Here is a 16,344-nt window from a genome sequence, read left to right as displayed (position 1 = left end):
TGTGGTGAAAAAATAATGAATACTGTTATGCTGAAAATAAATAAATTCAATTTTTTAAATAAATAAATAAATAAATAAATAAAAGAAAATGCCCTACAGCATTCTGAGGGGACACTATCAAGGATTATAGATCTAAAAGTTAAACTTGTTTGGTTCATGGGCTCATACCAACACAAATTATGTTCTTGCTCTTCTGCCAAGATGATCTAACCTTCAAGTAGTCTGCATCATTCTTGGGATCAGGTGTTTATTTGGATGCAAAGGTCTCCTCTCCAGTCCCGCCCTCTGGGGTCTCTCTCCTCACATGTGGAAATGAGTATTCACACCCTTGTACTTGATAGTAACTATTATCTGTGATCCCTTGCCCTATTGATCATCTGTACTGACTAGCACTGTACTTATTTATGATCCTGTCCTAGCTCCCTTAGATCATAAGATGACCATGTTCAGGTGTCTGTGCCCATTACAGGACCCAGGGCAGTACTCTGCATGTCATATGTGGCCCAGAAAGACTCATTGAATAAATGACTAAGTGCGTAACTGCCCTAAGATGGAAAACCACATCTGTTACAAACTGGTTGCATAAGAAAATGCAATGTATTTCATATGTTTAAGAATTTAAAAGTTTAGTGTGAAATGAAGTGTCAATTCTTATAAATGTGTATGGATGACTGTTACTATTCACACTTTCTGTCCCATTGGATTTATCTGATACTTTTGGACCTTGGCTTGCATTAGTGAATATAAGTTACACTGAAGATGTCTATGGGGATGCCTAAAATGGTCATGCCTCTATGGTGACAAGAGAAATTTATATAGTCCAGGTTTCTTAATTTACAGGTAAAGCAATCAAGGCTTTTAAAATTATATTTGTTCAAGGTCAAAAGTAAAAGCATAGTGATGGTAGACAGCTATATTTATTATAGATATCAAGTAGGATTTTTTTTTACATATTTGTGAACTAAAAAAAAAATTTATGCACTTGCATACACCTCAGGTTTTTGGCTTCTATGTGGAAATTAACTTTCAGGAAAAGAATCCAAATTATTTGTTTGTTTGTTCAAAGTTTAATTTATTTATTTGAGAGAGAGAGCACAAGTAGGGGGGCAGAGAGAAGCAGACTCCTGCTGAGCAGGGATTCCCTACCACCACCAACACGTAGGGCTCAATCCCAGGACCCTGAGATCATGACCTGAGCTGAAGGCAGATGCTTACCAACTGAGCCACCCAGGCATCCTGAAAGAATCCAAATTATAACTGGAGCAAAGACCCTACATAAACACACCATTAATTTTGCTCGATTTTGTGAAAAATGTCCTAGTATTGAAAGGAGCTAAATATTGACATAGATTATTGGGTGGGGGAGGAAGAATACCACCAAAGAGCAGGCCAGGTATTCTAACTTCTCCTGATGCTATAGATTTTTTTTAAAGTAAAAAAATAGAAGTATGGACAGGTTGTCATTACCAGCAACACTAATATATATCTATATCTGCATCTATATCTATATCTATATATTTTTAAAGCTTATTGCTTGGGGGGAAAAGTGAGTCTTCAAGAATTAAAGAATACAAACTTTGAATAACTGAAGAGTCATTTGTAGTTGACTTACTTTTCTATCCTTTCTTACCTCAGGGGCTAGTGGCTTTTTTCTTTCCAGTTGATCTCTTCATTCTCAGACCCCTGCTTTTCCCTGTGATTCCCTCCTTAGGGTGCCTGACAAAGACTCTTCATTCGCAAGTCCAACTCAAATGTTCTCTCCCTTGAAGAATTTACTCTAATCCTCCATGTTAGAAGCACAGACTCCCTTTATTGCATGTTCACAGATTTCTTCCACCCATGGTGGCTTTTATTAGAGCCTGAGTGACTGAACATGATAGGATCCTCACCAGCTCCTGTCACTCTATGCTTGGTCATCATCCTGGAAATAAGTCCTGACTCTGGGCTTGTTCTCTCATGACCATTGTTCTCAATATATTCCTACCTTCCCCTCTTCCTCCTTCCCAAATCTTTGCAATCTATATCCTGGAAGCCATAATGTAATTAGTTTTGGAGATATTTTGATCATGAACCAAAAAATAAATCCTCTTATTTTTCACAACTCAGAAAACACATGGAATATGTATACATTTTATAAAACAATGTGGGCTGCATTCTAGTATCTTCCATTGTCTTTTTAAAAAATGCTCATTGTTAAAGACAATTGTATATCTACATGCAAAAAAAATGAAGTTATATTCTTACCTCATACCAATATACAACACTTAACTCAAAATGAATCATAGACCTAAATGTAACAGCTAAAACTATAAAACTTCTTGAAGAAAACATAAGAGAAAATCTTCATCACCTTGGGTTGATGGAGTTCTTAGAGAAAATACCAAAAGCAAAATCCATAAAAGAAAAATTGATAAATTATATTTCATCAAAAAGTTATATGCTTCAAAAGACACCATTAAGAAAATGCAAAGACAAGTTGCAGCCTGGGGAAAAAAAATTTGCTGAGAAAATATTTGTTAATCTTATGCCTGATAAAGGAATATATCAAGTCCTCTCATAATTCCACAATAAGAAGATAAACAACCCAATTACAAAATGCACAAAAGATATGACAATATCATATTGTGTGGTCATATCATATTGAATGGTAAATAAACACAGGTGCTCAACCATATTAGGGAAATTAGAACCTCAATGAGATACCACTATAGATCCACTGTAAAAGTCATAATCAAAAGACTAACACTACCAGCCGGAGAGTATGGAGCAACTGAAACACTTATACACTGCTTTTGGGAATGTAAAATGGAAGAGCCATTTTCAAAAATAATGTAGCCAAACAGTCATATGATACAGCAGTTCCACTCCTAAGGATATATTCAAGAGAAATAAAGACATATTTCCATCCAAACACTTAAACACAAATGTTTATAGGAGTATTATTGATATTAGCCCCAAACTGGAAACAATCCAAACGCCCATCAACTGGAGAACACAATGTGGTATATCCATATATCAGACTATTTAGCAATAAAAAGAAACTCTTGATACATGTTCATCATAGATGAACTTCAAAAACATGCTAAGTGGAAGAAGCTAGACACAAAAGACTATCTATTTTATGATTCCATTTATACGAAATGTCTAGAAAATGCAAATATAAGGAGACAGCAGATCCGGGGTTGCCTAGGGCTGAGGATTTGAATGAATTATGAGGGTAAAACTTTGTATGGTGTTGGAAATGTTCTAATACTAGATTATGGTGATGGCTTTATAACCGTAAATTTGCTAAAAATTAGTTAATTGTATACTTACAATAGGTAGATCCTATGGTGTGTAAATTATACTTCAACAAAGCTGCTTTAAAAGTTAATACTGGACAACAAAACCTGCTAATGTGATTTCCTGGCCCACTAACAAGCCATGATCCATTGTGGAAAACATTGCCTTATTGTATAGTAAGATCATGTCCCTAGATCCTTATGCTTTTCCCTGAAAATTCCCTCCACTTCTTGCCCTAACCAAATGAAACCAGGTCACCAGTTTTATTTCCCAATGTTATATCCAGCTCTCCTCCAAACATGGACTCACCCTCTTCTCCTGTGGAGTTTCTGTCATAGGGTTTTTCCCCCCTATACATCTGGTTAATGGTCAAGATCTTCAGTGGTACTTCCTCAAACCTGGTCACATTTCTCCATTTCTACTCCACTGCCTTAGTTCAGGCCACGATCATCTCTTGACTACTGATTATTGAAAGAACTCAACTTTGGTTGAGTTGACTCAAATCTTGCCTCTTTAAAAGCACAATCTTGTTGTGTCTAAACATTTTAATGGCTTCCAGCACCCATAGGGTGAAGTCTGAACTATATGCCTCTCTCCCCCCAAAACCAAACACTCCTCTAGGATAGAGATTGAAATGTTTATAATCATTTGTCCTTTGTAGCCCCCAGCACAACAGACTCTACAGGGTAGGACTCCACAGGGTCATAAGCCAATATGCATTTGTGAGTGAATGAATGGGAAAGGGCTTTTCAAAGAACTGCATTAGGACCCAAGAATTTCTGGTTCCCCATGAAGTTCTTGGCTTTTGGTTTCACCAGCAGAGCAAACAAGAGGCTCCTGGTAACAATATGCAAACTCACCAAATGTTCTGCATTCCTGATATCTGCCTGGGGACTCATCATTCAGACACTGTTTTGACTCAGGAGAGTTGATCAGCTTGGTTCTGGACTCCAGTCAGCAGCCTCTTCTTGCCAGGCACTCCTAGAATCTTTCAAAGAGGAGGAAGAACACATGTGACATTTATATTGAACATAGAGATTTGAAAGAGACTATGCACATGTGTAGTAATCGTTTATATCCCAAATGTCTCCAGAAAGGCTTAGTTCATGTCATTATTGAGTCTGGCGTAGTGACAGATCTGCACTACGGGAAGTAGCACAGGAAAGCATCTCACTGTCCTTTCCCTGTCTGCCAACATGAAAATAATCTCTGTCAAGGTGCACCTTCTTGGTTCACTATGGAAACAGAGCTGGGCAACTTCAGGAATTACTTGGCTGCCTGTGTCTAAAAAGCCTGTTTTGTTTGATTCTACAGGTTCTGCTGCATTTTTCAGAAGAAGGGTTGGATAACTATTTTTTACCCAAAGCTCTTACTGAAAAGAAAAATCACCATGGCATTCAGCCAAATTAAGGCTGCTTTCTGTTATGAAAGAATAGAATTCTTAGAGAGGACTTACATGTAGCCATTTTGACACTTACCTTCATCTTCAAACTTTAATTAGATCATGTTCTTTTCTTCAGAAAGATAAAAAATAAAACAAGAGGAGCCAGGATTCATAAAGCAAAGATCTTCATTGAACTGACTTCTCAAAAGGGACCATTTTTAAATAATTAAATTACCTTTGGGGTTATATTTGAAAATGTTTTATGATATTTTTATAGTTCTATTTCCCTGCACCTTCTATTCTTGCTATCTCTTTGTTTTACAGTTATGATTTGCTTCATTCCAGACCATTCTGACTCTGTTATGACCAAGCCATCTCTCCCTCTGTGCCCAGTGCAAGTGCTATTTCCTCCAGGAGTCCTATCCTGGGCTTAAGCCATCACAAATACTTTTCTGGAGAACTATTTATTATGTTTTAAACAAAGGTTGCCAACTGGGGGTAACGGTTTGGGGAGGAAAGCACATAAGAATCTTAAATGTAATTTTAAAAGGATGTCATAATATATTTTGAAATAAAGGGGAAAAGGCTATTAATATAGATTTAGAGATATGAAAAAGAAACAATCTTTTCAAGAGAATAGAAGGTAACCTCTCTTGTAGCCCACCTAGAGATTCTCCAGGTGCAGCGCTTTTTGTTTAATTGAGAAAAACTAACACAGAGTTTACACCACACTCAGCACTTAATATGTAATACTCAACAAGGGTAAAGTTCTTAACAGTTTACAAAGGGCTCACACACAGTTCTCAGTCCGTATTCTGACCTCATAGGCAGGATCAGAATTACCATCTCTATCTTAGGTAAAATAGCTGAGTGTCAGAGAAATTAATCCTAAGAAATGGCACGAGTAGTAAGAGGGAGACCCTGAATAGGATCTCTATTGAGTTTGCTTTCTTTTGCTATTGAATAGAATCAGAATATGCCACCCCGAAAATATGCCACTTTGACTTAAGGATTCTTTTGAACTGAAGGCAATTAAGAAAACAGCAGACATAGGAGAATTTCTCTCTCCTCCCCTTTTCTGCCTCAAAGCAAGCATAAATTTCCCTTTGTGAAAGTGGACCCTCTCTCCTTTCCCATCCCAGGAAGAGAACATGACTCTTATCACTGGAGAAAACACTGACTGAAGTCTGCATAACAAACCTTATAAATAACCCTTATTTTCCATTGCTTTCTTCTGTATATTTACCTTCCCACAATTTACTGCCCTACAAGTCCACATCCCTTTTCCTCTGTCTTGACATTTCTGTGCAATTTGTCATCCTTTGTTGAAATGGTACATAAGCTCCCAGACCTAACCACTTTGGGGGATTTTCGCTTCTTTTCTGTGAGGCTCCCCAGGTGCATAGGGTATAAACCTGTTCTGCTAACAGATAATTCCCAGGACCTGTTAATTCCCAGTACCCAGACTAAGGGAATAATCTAAGAGGGCAGAGGAGAAGTTTTCCTTTCCTTATGTTACCATCTGGAATTTCTCATATCTGGGATCTCCAAATTTCTTGAGAGTTCATTTCCCCTAACCTTTTCATGGTGTTCAGTACAATTATGGTGAGTGAGTGGGCAGCTGGATGGACGGATGGGTGGAATGGATTTGCTACAAGAGATATTTAAATTTAACATGTAGGTGTTACAGAATTGAAAATACAGTGATAAATATTATGGCTTCCCCAATACCTTGTTAATATTCTCTAAATTAAGAGATCTATAGAAAGCCTAAAGCTATTTAGATGTTAATCATGATTATTAACTTGATACAGCTGGAAAGATTAAGAGCTGATTTTGATCAAGTTCACAAATCATTGGACACAATCATTCATTATTGTTCAATGAACAGTAAGTGTTCATTCCTCTTCTCAATACACAGGTGAGCATGCTTATTTGCACGTTAAACAGACTCCTCAAAGAAAACTAACAAGGTCTGTGATAAAAATATTCAAACAATCAGTAAACTAGGCATCAGTTATTTTTGCTTTTTAATATAGAATTCCTTTACATGTAAGGAAAATATGGGACCAAGGAGCTGGGCCAAGAAGGTCTATACACAATAGAATTATCTGACATTTTTGCAGGTGAAAATGGAGTACCTGTGCAAATCTCCCATGTGAATTTAGAAACAGTTGATTCATTTGGTGGCTTTGCCTCCAGATGACTTTATCACTGAAACTGAAGTAAGTATTTCAAGTCAATCAAAGCTGATTCCTCCTCTCTTAGTTGAGACTAAGAAAACTAGGTTCCTTGTCAGCTCTTGCTAATGAAGACAAAATAAACCACACTTGCTCTTAATCACTGGCATGGGAACTACACTGCCATAGCACGTGGTTCCAAGGTCTCTTCAAATGCATAAGGGTGCAACATATGTTGGTTGAAAGTTTGGAACCAGGGAAATTTTAAGATTTTTCAAAGTAAAATTTCCAAACAAATTCTGCTTCTTCCATATATTTCCAGCTCCATGAAGAATTTAATACTTGATTATTGATGGTCTCCTATGTGCCAGGAGCTTTCAAGAGCATTATTTTATTTTCCCTCTGTTATTACAATAACCTCAGGCTCTTGCCACAGCACTGCACTGTTTGCACTACCAGTGATTGGCAGAAAAAGTGCAGGCATGTTTTTAAAAATTAAAAACCTTTAGGAGGGCTCTGTAAGTTTTTTTGTTGTCTTATTTGATGGGTGTGTTCCATAAAGGAGAAAAGCAGAATCTCATAATTTTTAAAATATGCAAATTATCTTTATTAGAACAATTGGTGCAGATGGAAATGCTGTCAAAATAAATCCTTTAGCCCCTAAAGGGGAGCATGTATTTATCAATTTCCCTGCTTTTATTTCATGCTCATTATTTTATTTCAGGCTGGATGAATCATAGAAATCTCATGATAATTATTTTGAAGTCAGATAAAGAAATTTATGCAAGTTCCCTAGTGTTACAAATCCCTAAGTTTTCTCTCTAAATATTTTAAAGATTTAACATTAATGTTTAGAAAGGTTTTTTGAATGTCATATTTAAGTACTTTCTCCCCGAAGACTACATCATCCTTTTGCTAATTAACCAATGTGACGGCTTCTGACCAAAATAAACTCTTTAGCAAAATTACACTTGTGTGTTTACCATGGTGCAGTTATTTAAACATTTGGATGCCAGGAAATGGAGTTTTAAAACGCAGTTAAGTAAATATTTTTTAACATTATCCAAGTGGCTCCGTTAACTTGATTTACAAAAATATTAGCAATTTCTGTGGCAGACCTTCATTTCTAAAAGACTATTCTATCAATTTCTTAGGAATAGCTCTTATTGTGGATCATCTTAATTTTGTTCAGCTCTGAAGAAATTTAAAATCGACCTAAATAATGAATACACAGCTATTTCCCCAGGATATGGATCACACAGCTGAACTCCAGATACTACAATGGGAGTAAAGATAGTTGAGTTTGAACAGAAACTTTTAGGCACAGTTGAGATTTTTGGACATGACTGGGCAAGGACTCCCATTTTACAGAGCTCTTTGAGGCATCAACTCCATAAACCAGGTGAAAACTCTTCATACATAGACATCCAAAAATTATTTGCTTTTACTGGGATGAGAGCATCTACAGTTGTGACTGAGCCATAAAATTCAGCTGGAGCAACAGGCAAACTATAGGTTGAAACTCATTCTTCAGCTTTTGCCCTTGAGTTGGGAGTTCTGCTTTGCCTCAAAATAAATCAGAGCCCATTCATTCCAAGGCAGTTACTGACTGACCCCAGCACCTGCCATGCCTGCCCCGGAGCCCCTCTGTGTGCTGGTGTAGCCAGATGCTCACCGAACCCCCCATCACTAACTGCCCTCCACCCCCAGCCCATTCTAGCTTCTCCAAGTCTCCAAGAAAACACAATTTTTCTCACCTGTATTTTCAGATTAGTTCACTTATACAAAAGTACTTATTTTCCATAAGCTTTTACAGCTGATTCCCCTGATAACATTTTTCAGTATGATCATAAAAAAAAGGTACTGTAATATAATCACTTATTAAATGGTAAAGTTCATTACCAAGTCACACATACACACAGAGATGATAGAACTATTTTTTTTCCTTATCAAACCCCAAATGCCTAAAACAGCATGTTGAAGGATGTCTCACTGACCATCTACCTAAGAGCCATATAGGGTGCGACTAACAGATTTCTCTGGAGGACTCAGTAACCTGCGACCCATTTAAACTCCCATGGAAATGTTAACCAATGCTTGATTCCGAGCACAGTGATATGCATTCAGTCAGTACCTGATTGCATTTGGATTTACTGAGGAACCAACATATGTCACTACGGTATGACGCTTCTCCCTTGCATTTCTTCGAACACCAACTGTTGCTTTCCAGCCCACCCTTACCCTTTGAGCTACTTTGCCCAAGCCCAAAGCACGTTGTGAGCACCACGTGGTTGGGAATTGGGGTCCTGCTTGGAAAGTCAGACTTGAGCTACTTGGTTCTCTTTGTTCCTCAAGCCTCACCCCATTCTGTGTCTGAACCTTAATTCTGGAGCGTGGTGACAGGGAAGAGATGACAAGTGCCAGATTTCTATGTAAGAGGGCAGAGACAAACAAGATGCTTGGTGAGAAATTTCAGGTTAATGTTCCTCGAACAGCTTACATGTTTTGAGTAGTGTGAATGAGCACATTTATTTCCACTGTTATTTCACCAATAATACCATCACCACATGTCCTGTAGGCAAAAATGAATACTTTAGGACCTCTGAGGTAAATACTGAAAAAGCCAAGTGTGAGAGTATACTGATCCAAGAGCCAAGGTATTTAAGATGAGATTAATTAATAAAGTATCACTGATCTCTCAGCTGGTTTGGCAAATTTCTCTGTAACATTGCTGGGTCTATGCGGCTCTTTAAGCTTGGTTAGCAATTCGAGGTAAATAACCACCAGCTAAATCTTTGAGGTTCTTTCCTTCAAGATCAGATATCATGAACTAAATAACGAGCATTCTTGCTTTCTGAAGTCCCTGAATAGGCTTCAGAAATTATGTACAATAGTGTCCTCTTTATCTGTGGGGGATGTGTTCCAAGACCCCCAGTGGATGCCTGAAACTGTGGATAGTACTAAACCCTATATATACTGTGTGTGTGTGTGTGTGTGTGAGATAAAATATAATTTCTAAATTAGGCTTAGTAAGAGATTAACAATAACTAATAAAAAATAGAACAATTACGACAATGTAATGTCATAAAAGCTATGTGAATCTCAAAATGTCTCATTGATCTGCAGTCACCCTTCTTGTGATGATGGGAAATGCAAAATGCCTGAGTGATGAGGTGAGGTGAGGTCAGTGACACAGGCACGGTGACACAGCATTAGGCATCTGTTGACCTTCTGATGCTACGTCAGAAGGACGATCATCTGCTTCGGGACTGCGGTTGACCACGGGTAACTGAAACCACAGAAAGCAGAACCACAGATGGGGGGAGGGTGTCATCTGCCGAGTCCTGGATGGTCTCTCTATAAAAGCAACAGCGAAGACTGAGCTGATAACAACAGATGAAGTTTTAAACTTTGTACAGCAACACTGAAGGACTGAGATCACATTTGCATTGAGTCTCTAAGTTCTTATGCATTTGGTTATTCCCTAATTTGGAAGTTCTGAACTGAGTTTCATTTTGAGAAAATTGCCACTAGAAGAAATGAGCATGAGCAGAAAGGATACCATCCAAGTAGAGATGGCACAAGGGAAAAATCACTGCAAAGAACTCATATATTTTATTTTCTATCTCTATAAAAAAGTATAATACAGAAACAAATGTAGACACAAAATGCACGGGATGTCATGCTTTTTTGACAAATCTATTAGGACCCTATCCCTATTTGGGAGCTGACATTACAGCTCCTTCTCTATTTCTGTTCTGTTCCTGGCCCCCTAGCTTGTTGCCTTCCCAGCCATGACCTTGGTCCAGTTCTCCACACTCGCTGTGCTATTTCCTATGCCGACTGGGCTCAGGACACTCTTTCCCCGAGACCATTTCAGGAATGACTCCCTCACCCAGAACCCACGTCACTCTCACCATTTTAGAACTGTTTCTAGCATATTCACCAGGAAAGTCATTGTATTCGGCACAATAACATTTATGAAGAGTAGATTAAAACATGGAGTAAGAAATATAAGGAGGAGATCAAACAGATAAATGGAGATTCTGAACACATACTTTCACAGAGATTCTAGATGTCATACATATAATTCATGATAATTTAAGGAGATCACTTTTATTCTTGAATTCTTAATCTACATAAAACCACTCACTACCTCAGGAGCATGGAAAGATTATAAAGATACGAATGCCCCTGGGTGGCCAGGTGCTTCATTGTCTTAAGAACAGAACTAAAAATATAACAGAGTAGTTACAAGGCATAAGACACTAATGAGATAAATCATGGCCACTGATTGTTATTTCTTTCTTTAATCCTTGTCAATTGCTACATAAAAACATACTCTGAGAAAATGGGACCTGCCATCCTGGCGAAGAGTTGGCAATCCCAAAGGGTCCCTGACAGCAGAAAGTAAAGAAACTCTGTTTTGTGGGGAGTCCCTGGCTGAGAGATAATAGACCGTGGTGTCCCCCAAGGAACAAAAAATTTGGAGACAGAGAAGGTGAATTTGCGATTCTCTTCCCACTCTCTGGAAGCCAGGAGGAGCTGAGTGGACACTGCGTGTCAACAGCTGTGCCCCAGACCAGCAGAAGGCAGTGTGGCAGAATCTTCCCCAAAGAAAAGAAAAGTCATTCATACCAGAATCCAGGACTGATCCAGACAGAGGTGCCTTGGCTATTCTGGATTCTGGGATATGGGAGAGAGTAAAGCACAAGGTTTTTTTTTTGTTTTTGTTTTTTTAAAGATTTTATCTATTTATTTTGCAGGCAGGGATCACAAGTACATGGAGAGGCAGGCAGAGAGAGAAGAGGAAGCAGGCTCTCTGCTGAGCAGAGAGCCCGATGCGTGGCTTGATCCCAGGACCCTGGGACCACGACCCGAGCCGAAGGCAGAGGCTTTAACCCACTGAGCCACCCAGGTGCCCCTAAAGCACAAGTTTTGGGGAAAGATTAACTCTAATTCTGATTGGCTACTTGCTAGCTAGCAAGTGACTTCTTGATACTCATTTTCATCATTTATAAAACAGAACTATTCACATCTCCTTCATAGGGGTACTGTGTGATTTATAGAAGATAATGCATATGAGACCATTTTTGGCACACTGCAATACTGTTTCTTACAAATAACTTTATGAACTTGGCAAGTTATTAAACTTTGCACCTCTATCCGCTCATTGATAACATGACAATATCATAGTACCTGCCTCAAAGAGGTCTTATGAGTATTAAATGAGATAATACATGTGAAGTCCTTCAAATCATTCCCAGTATATGAGAGCAGCTATTTTTAGTAATAGTAATGAATGTTAAATATTAATATTAGCAGTGAGCACTCAATAAATGAAAACTATAATCATTATAATTATCATTACCATTATTCAGAGACTATAAATAAATTAAAGAAACATTTATTAAGGAATTTTCCACACTCATAAGATCTGCCTGCTGCAGAAAATAAAATTGATCTTCCTTTCTTTTCACCAGTTTCCTTCAGTCATAATGTGATCAAAGTGTTTATAAAAAGAAATCTCCAGGTCAGGCTATAGGGAGCATTTCTGAGGCTTCTTAATGCTTAAACTTAAGCCAAGAAATGCACAAAGTGACTCCCCAAAATCTATCTGGGCTTTTCCACAACAGAAAATACATTTATACAAATGTTGACACGTAACCATGTGTACAGACATTCCTAATCAACTTGGTCAAAGGGTTCAAATTTCCATGGTCTTTGGCAGTATGAAATAGATAGATTCTAACAAGGCTGTCAAGGTAGTACATTAGATGCTTGCTATGCTATTTAAAGATCAAAGAGTTATAGGATCTTAAAGATAAAATAGATACCTTGGTGGTCATCTAATGCAGCTTTCCACCCAATGGAAGGTTCTTCATCCCCAAGAATTCCTGCCAGTCCCTCCGTTTAGGGAGAGCTTGCTCAGGGACTAACCACTGTTGGACAACTTAAGTCATTATAAAGTTTCTTCACATATTGAACTAAAGTTAGCTTCCCAGCATCTTCTACCCAACAATCTTTTTTCTGTCCTCTGAATCTAAGAAATCAAACCAGGGCCCTCTTCTCCATGAAGACTGTTCATTGACTCTCCACAAACTTTAAAACAGCTCTCATGCCTCCCCTTGGTTTTTTCATCTCTAGTTCTTCTAGCCATATTCTATCCAGTCTTATCTAGTATTATCATGAATAGTACAATGGGAATATTTCCTCCAGGGTGGACATCTGTTATGTTTACCCATCTAGTGTCCATTTCCCTCTGCTTCTATTCACAGGGTTCCTCTTTTATATGGGAACTATTTCATGTATTTGGGATATAAATAGTTCTAACTTACTGCTATTAACCTCTTCAAACCAAGAATGGGCTCGTGACCTAGATATGGCCACCCTATCCTGTCCACAGAGATTGGTTTAGGAATGTGATCTAAGACAAGTCAAGGGAGCCCAATTTAGGGCTCTGTCGGAACCAGTGGGGAAGGGGTTTTCATTGTGCTAGTTAGTTTAATGTAAGTCCTGGATGTTAAAGGTTTTGTGTGTCACCATTTGGTAAGAACATGTTGTGGAATGACTAAAACACACAGGAAACAAAAGTTAAGAGATTGAGAGAGGCAGATTTCTCCCTACAGTAAGCACTTGACTCCAACTAGGCTGTAAGCAGGTATATCTCTGGAATTTGTAAGTGTGACAGGTGATGTATTTTTGGTTTTGGAGTTTTATTTATGTCATTTTCAACTTCAAACAAAACTGATTAACACACCTCCCTTACTTCTGTCATAGTAAGAGGGCAGACTGAGGCATGGGTCCAGTCTGCTCCCTTTATCCAGCCCCTAGCAGCTGCACAGTTCCCCCTATGAAATGAGGCCCCATGAGAAGTTGTTATCAGCTGTCTTACTCTGGGATCCCTTGTTGTAGGAAGAGAAACTGACATAACCAGCACAAAAGATAAGGTTAAGTATTAAAAGGATACAATGTTGCAATCATAAGTGAAGTTGTCCTCCCTTTCAAGTTTGGATCTGATTTATTTTGATGCAAGTACAACATATTAAGATTGCTATAAATATTGATTCCATCATCACTTGAATTAGTTGTTTCTGGCAGCTGTGTATCTTATGCTTACTATTATGAGTATGCCTTCTATGATTTACTAAACCACTAATATAAAAGCTAAATAAGACAAGGCCTCAGAGCCCATGGTCTACCACTGGAAATCTCAACAGGTTCACCTGCCTACCTGTTAATATCCTTTGGGTCTAGCTATCCAGCCAGCTGCAAAACTAACATTTCTCCAATCCAGCTCACATTTCACCATCTTCATCATAACCTATCTCAAAGGAGATTGTGAAAAATACTCTTCTTAAAAGTGAAAGTAATAAGCCGCTGCACCTGGCCTCCACAATCCCCTCACTACTTTCCAGTGGTAACTGCTACCAGAGATCTTGCATTCTGGAAGCCAATTGTCTGCCTTTCCAACGAGACCATGAGCTGCTTGAAGGAGCCAAGCTTAGTGTCTGGATTAACATATTGGTATTCCTCTTGTCCATTCACTTGTCACAAGTTAGATTTTAATTTCTGTTGTCTATAAGCGACTCTATGGTGTTCTGGCCTAGAGACCCAAACTGAGTGAGACACCACTATTTGGCTTGCATAACCTCACCAGTTAAACATAGTTGCAATGATTTGGAATATACAGTCATATATGTGAGAATACTTCGACCAGCAAATTATTGAGCTTTTATAAAATATCCATTTAAATTCCAAATAACCCTGAGGAATAATAACATCACTGACCTTTTTTTCTTTTGCAGATAAACTCAAGTTTAGAGATATTAAATAACAGCCTTTGACCAGTGCCTCATCTATAATGTCACCAGAATGTGATTTGAAGCCACTCTTGCCAGGGCTCATGGGATGACCCGGGGTTCTGAGATTTCAGGCCTTGATTTACAGCTCAGCAGGGACCAACAGGTTAAATGCATTTATTATTACCTATTTTTAACGATATCCATTGTGTGTATGTGTGTGTGTGTGTGTGTGTGAATTCTTTTTATTTACATATAATGTATTATTTGCCCCAGGGTATAGGTTTGTGAATCGTCAGGCTTACACACTTCACAGCACTCACCATAGCACATACCTTCCCCAATATGTGTGTTTTTTAAACCCATGACATTGAATTGTATTTTCTCACTCGCTGTGTTTTCAATAAAGTTTTTTAATAAAATTCAAGGTTTGGATTCTCACTTCCAAGAGAGAAGCAGACCCTTTGTAACTGGAGGTGAAATTCATCACTGTAGAGCCTGAAGGATGTTGGCTTGGTCACGTGTTGAAAGGCGGTGCAGCTGCCTGCAATGAATCCCCAGCCACGGACATGGGAGCGAGATGGTGAAAGGGTCTGGTCCAAACAAATGGAACATCTGGCTGGAGAATTCTGATTTCCTCCTTTGATTCTTCCCTCTCTCAAGTGCCATTGCATAACCTCTGATGATCACTTATGATCCTTGGAAGTAAGGCCAAGCCATTGGTCATGCTGTCAATATTTCTTCTGCACTATCATTTTTATTGTGAAAGCCATTATGAATAAAAAAAAAAAGTAATAATAAAAATAAAAAGCCCATTTCTTCCAGAAAGTTTGCAACTTACAATATTTGTAAGGGCAATTAGTGGACTCTAATAACTGGATGTTACTTCATTTCTTTAATAATTAATCAAGTAGTAAATGAATCTATTATAAAGGATAATTATTTAATGAAACTATTAGTAAAAATTTCCTAAAAGCAGAAGGCAGGCACTTAAACTGTAGTTCATAGGATGTGATTTTTCCACAGAAACTACTTCATAAACAAGCTTGCTGTGGGACGCCTGGGTGGCTCAGTCATTGGGCATCTGCCTTCAGCTTGGGTCTTGGTCCCTGGGTTTTGCGATCAAGCCCTGTGTCAGGCTCCCTCCCCACCCCCCATGTTCTCTCTCTCTCTCTCTCTCTCTCTCGCTCTCGCTCTGTCTCTCTGTCAAATAAATAAAATCTTTAAAAACAACAAGAACAACAAGCTAGCTGCTAAAAAGTAACACTTTCACCCTGAGAAAACAGCCCATCAACTGCCATTTTTTTAAGGGCCATTTTTCTCCTCTTCCTCTTTGGGATTCCTGCTTCCCTCCTCTGTTTCAGTACTCCTCAAACTACTGCTACAAAAATTGATAGTAAACATAGGGCCTTATGACGGGCTCTGTCTCCAAGCATTAGATTCCAGTTCTGAGAATTGCCTCTCACAACTCTCTCATCCTCAATGCAGGGAAGGGGCTGGTTGGTTCTAACTTTCGCAGGAATTCACGGGGCTCTCAGCTGCCCCCCAAAAGTGATTTAAGGGCTCCCTTCATCATCACATCCCAGAAGCAAATCAATAATGGGGTTCCAAATCAATTGTAGTTTTTGGACTCAGTGTGGTCTTTGTCCTTTGGAATCACTGTCAAGCAAGAGCCCCCAAAGACAGGTCCAAACTC

At 38.5% G+C, this 16,344-nt stretch overlaps 1 long non-coding RNA gene across 1 annotated transcript in view; it reads left to right on the top strand.

Moving 5' to 3' along the window:
• LOC132017412 (uncharacterized) overlaps positions 1–15,239 on the top strand; it is a 31,377-nt gene extending 16,138 nt beyond the window's left edge. The window contains exons 2-3 of the long non-coding RNA XR_009404265.1: positions 14,655–14,814; positions 15,077–15,239. This is a non-coding gene — a long non-coding RNA (uncharacterized LOC132017412). The remainder of the gene's footprint in view (positions 1–14,654; positions 14,815–15,076) is intronic.
• The last annotated feature ends 1,105 nt before the right edge of the window (positions 15,240–16,344 follow it).

The sequence above is a fragment of the Mustela nigripes genome, chromosome 5, assembly GCF_022355385.1.
Source record: "Mustela nigripes isolate SB6536 chromosome 5, MUSNIG.SB6536, whole genome shotgun sequence".
NCBI classification, from domain to species: Eukaryota; Metazoa; Chordata; class Mammalia; order Carnivora; family Mustelidae; genus Mustela; species Mustela nigripes.
Note: the sequence above shows the minus strand (reverse complement) of the source record. Positions and strands in the feature narration are given on the sequence as shown.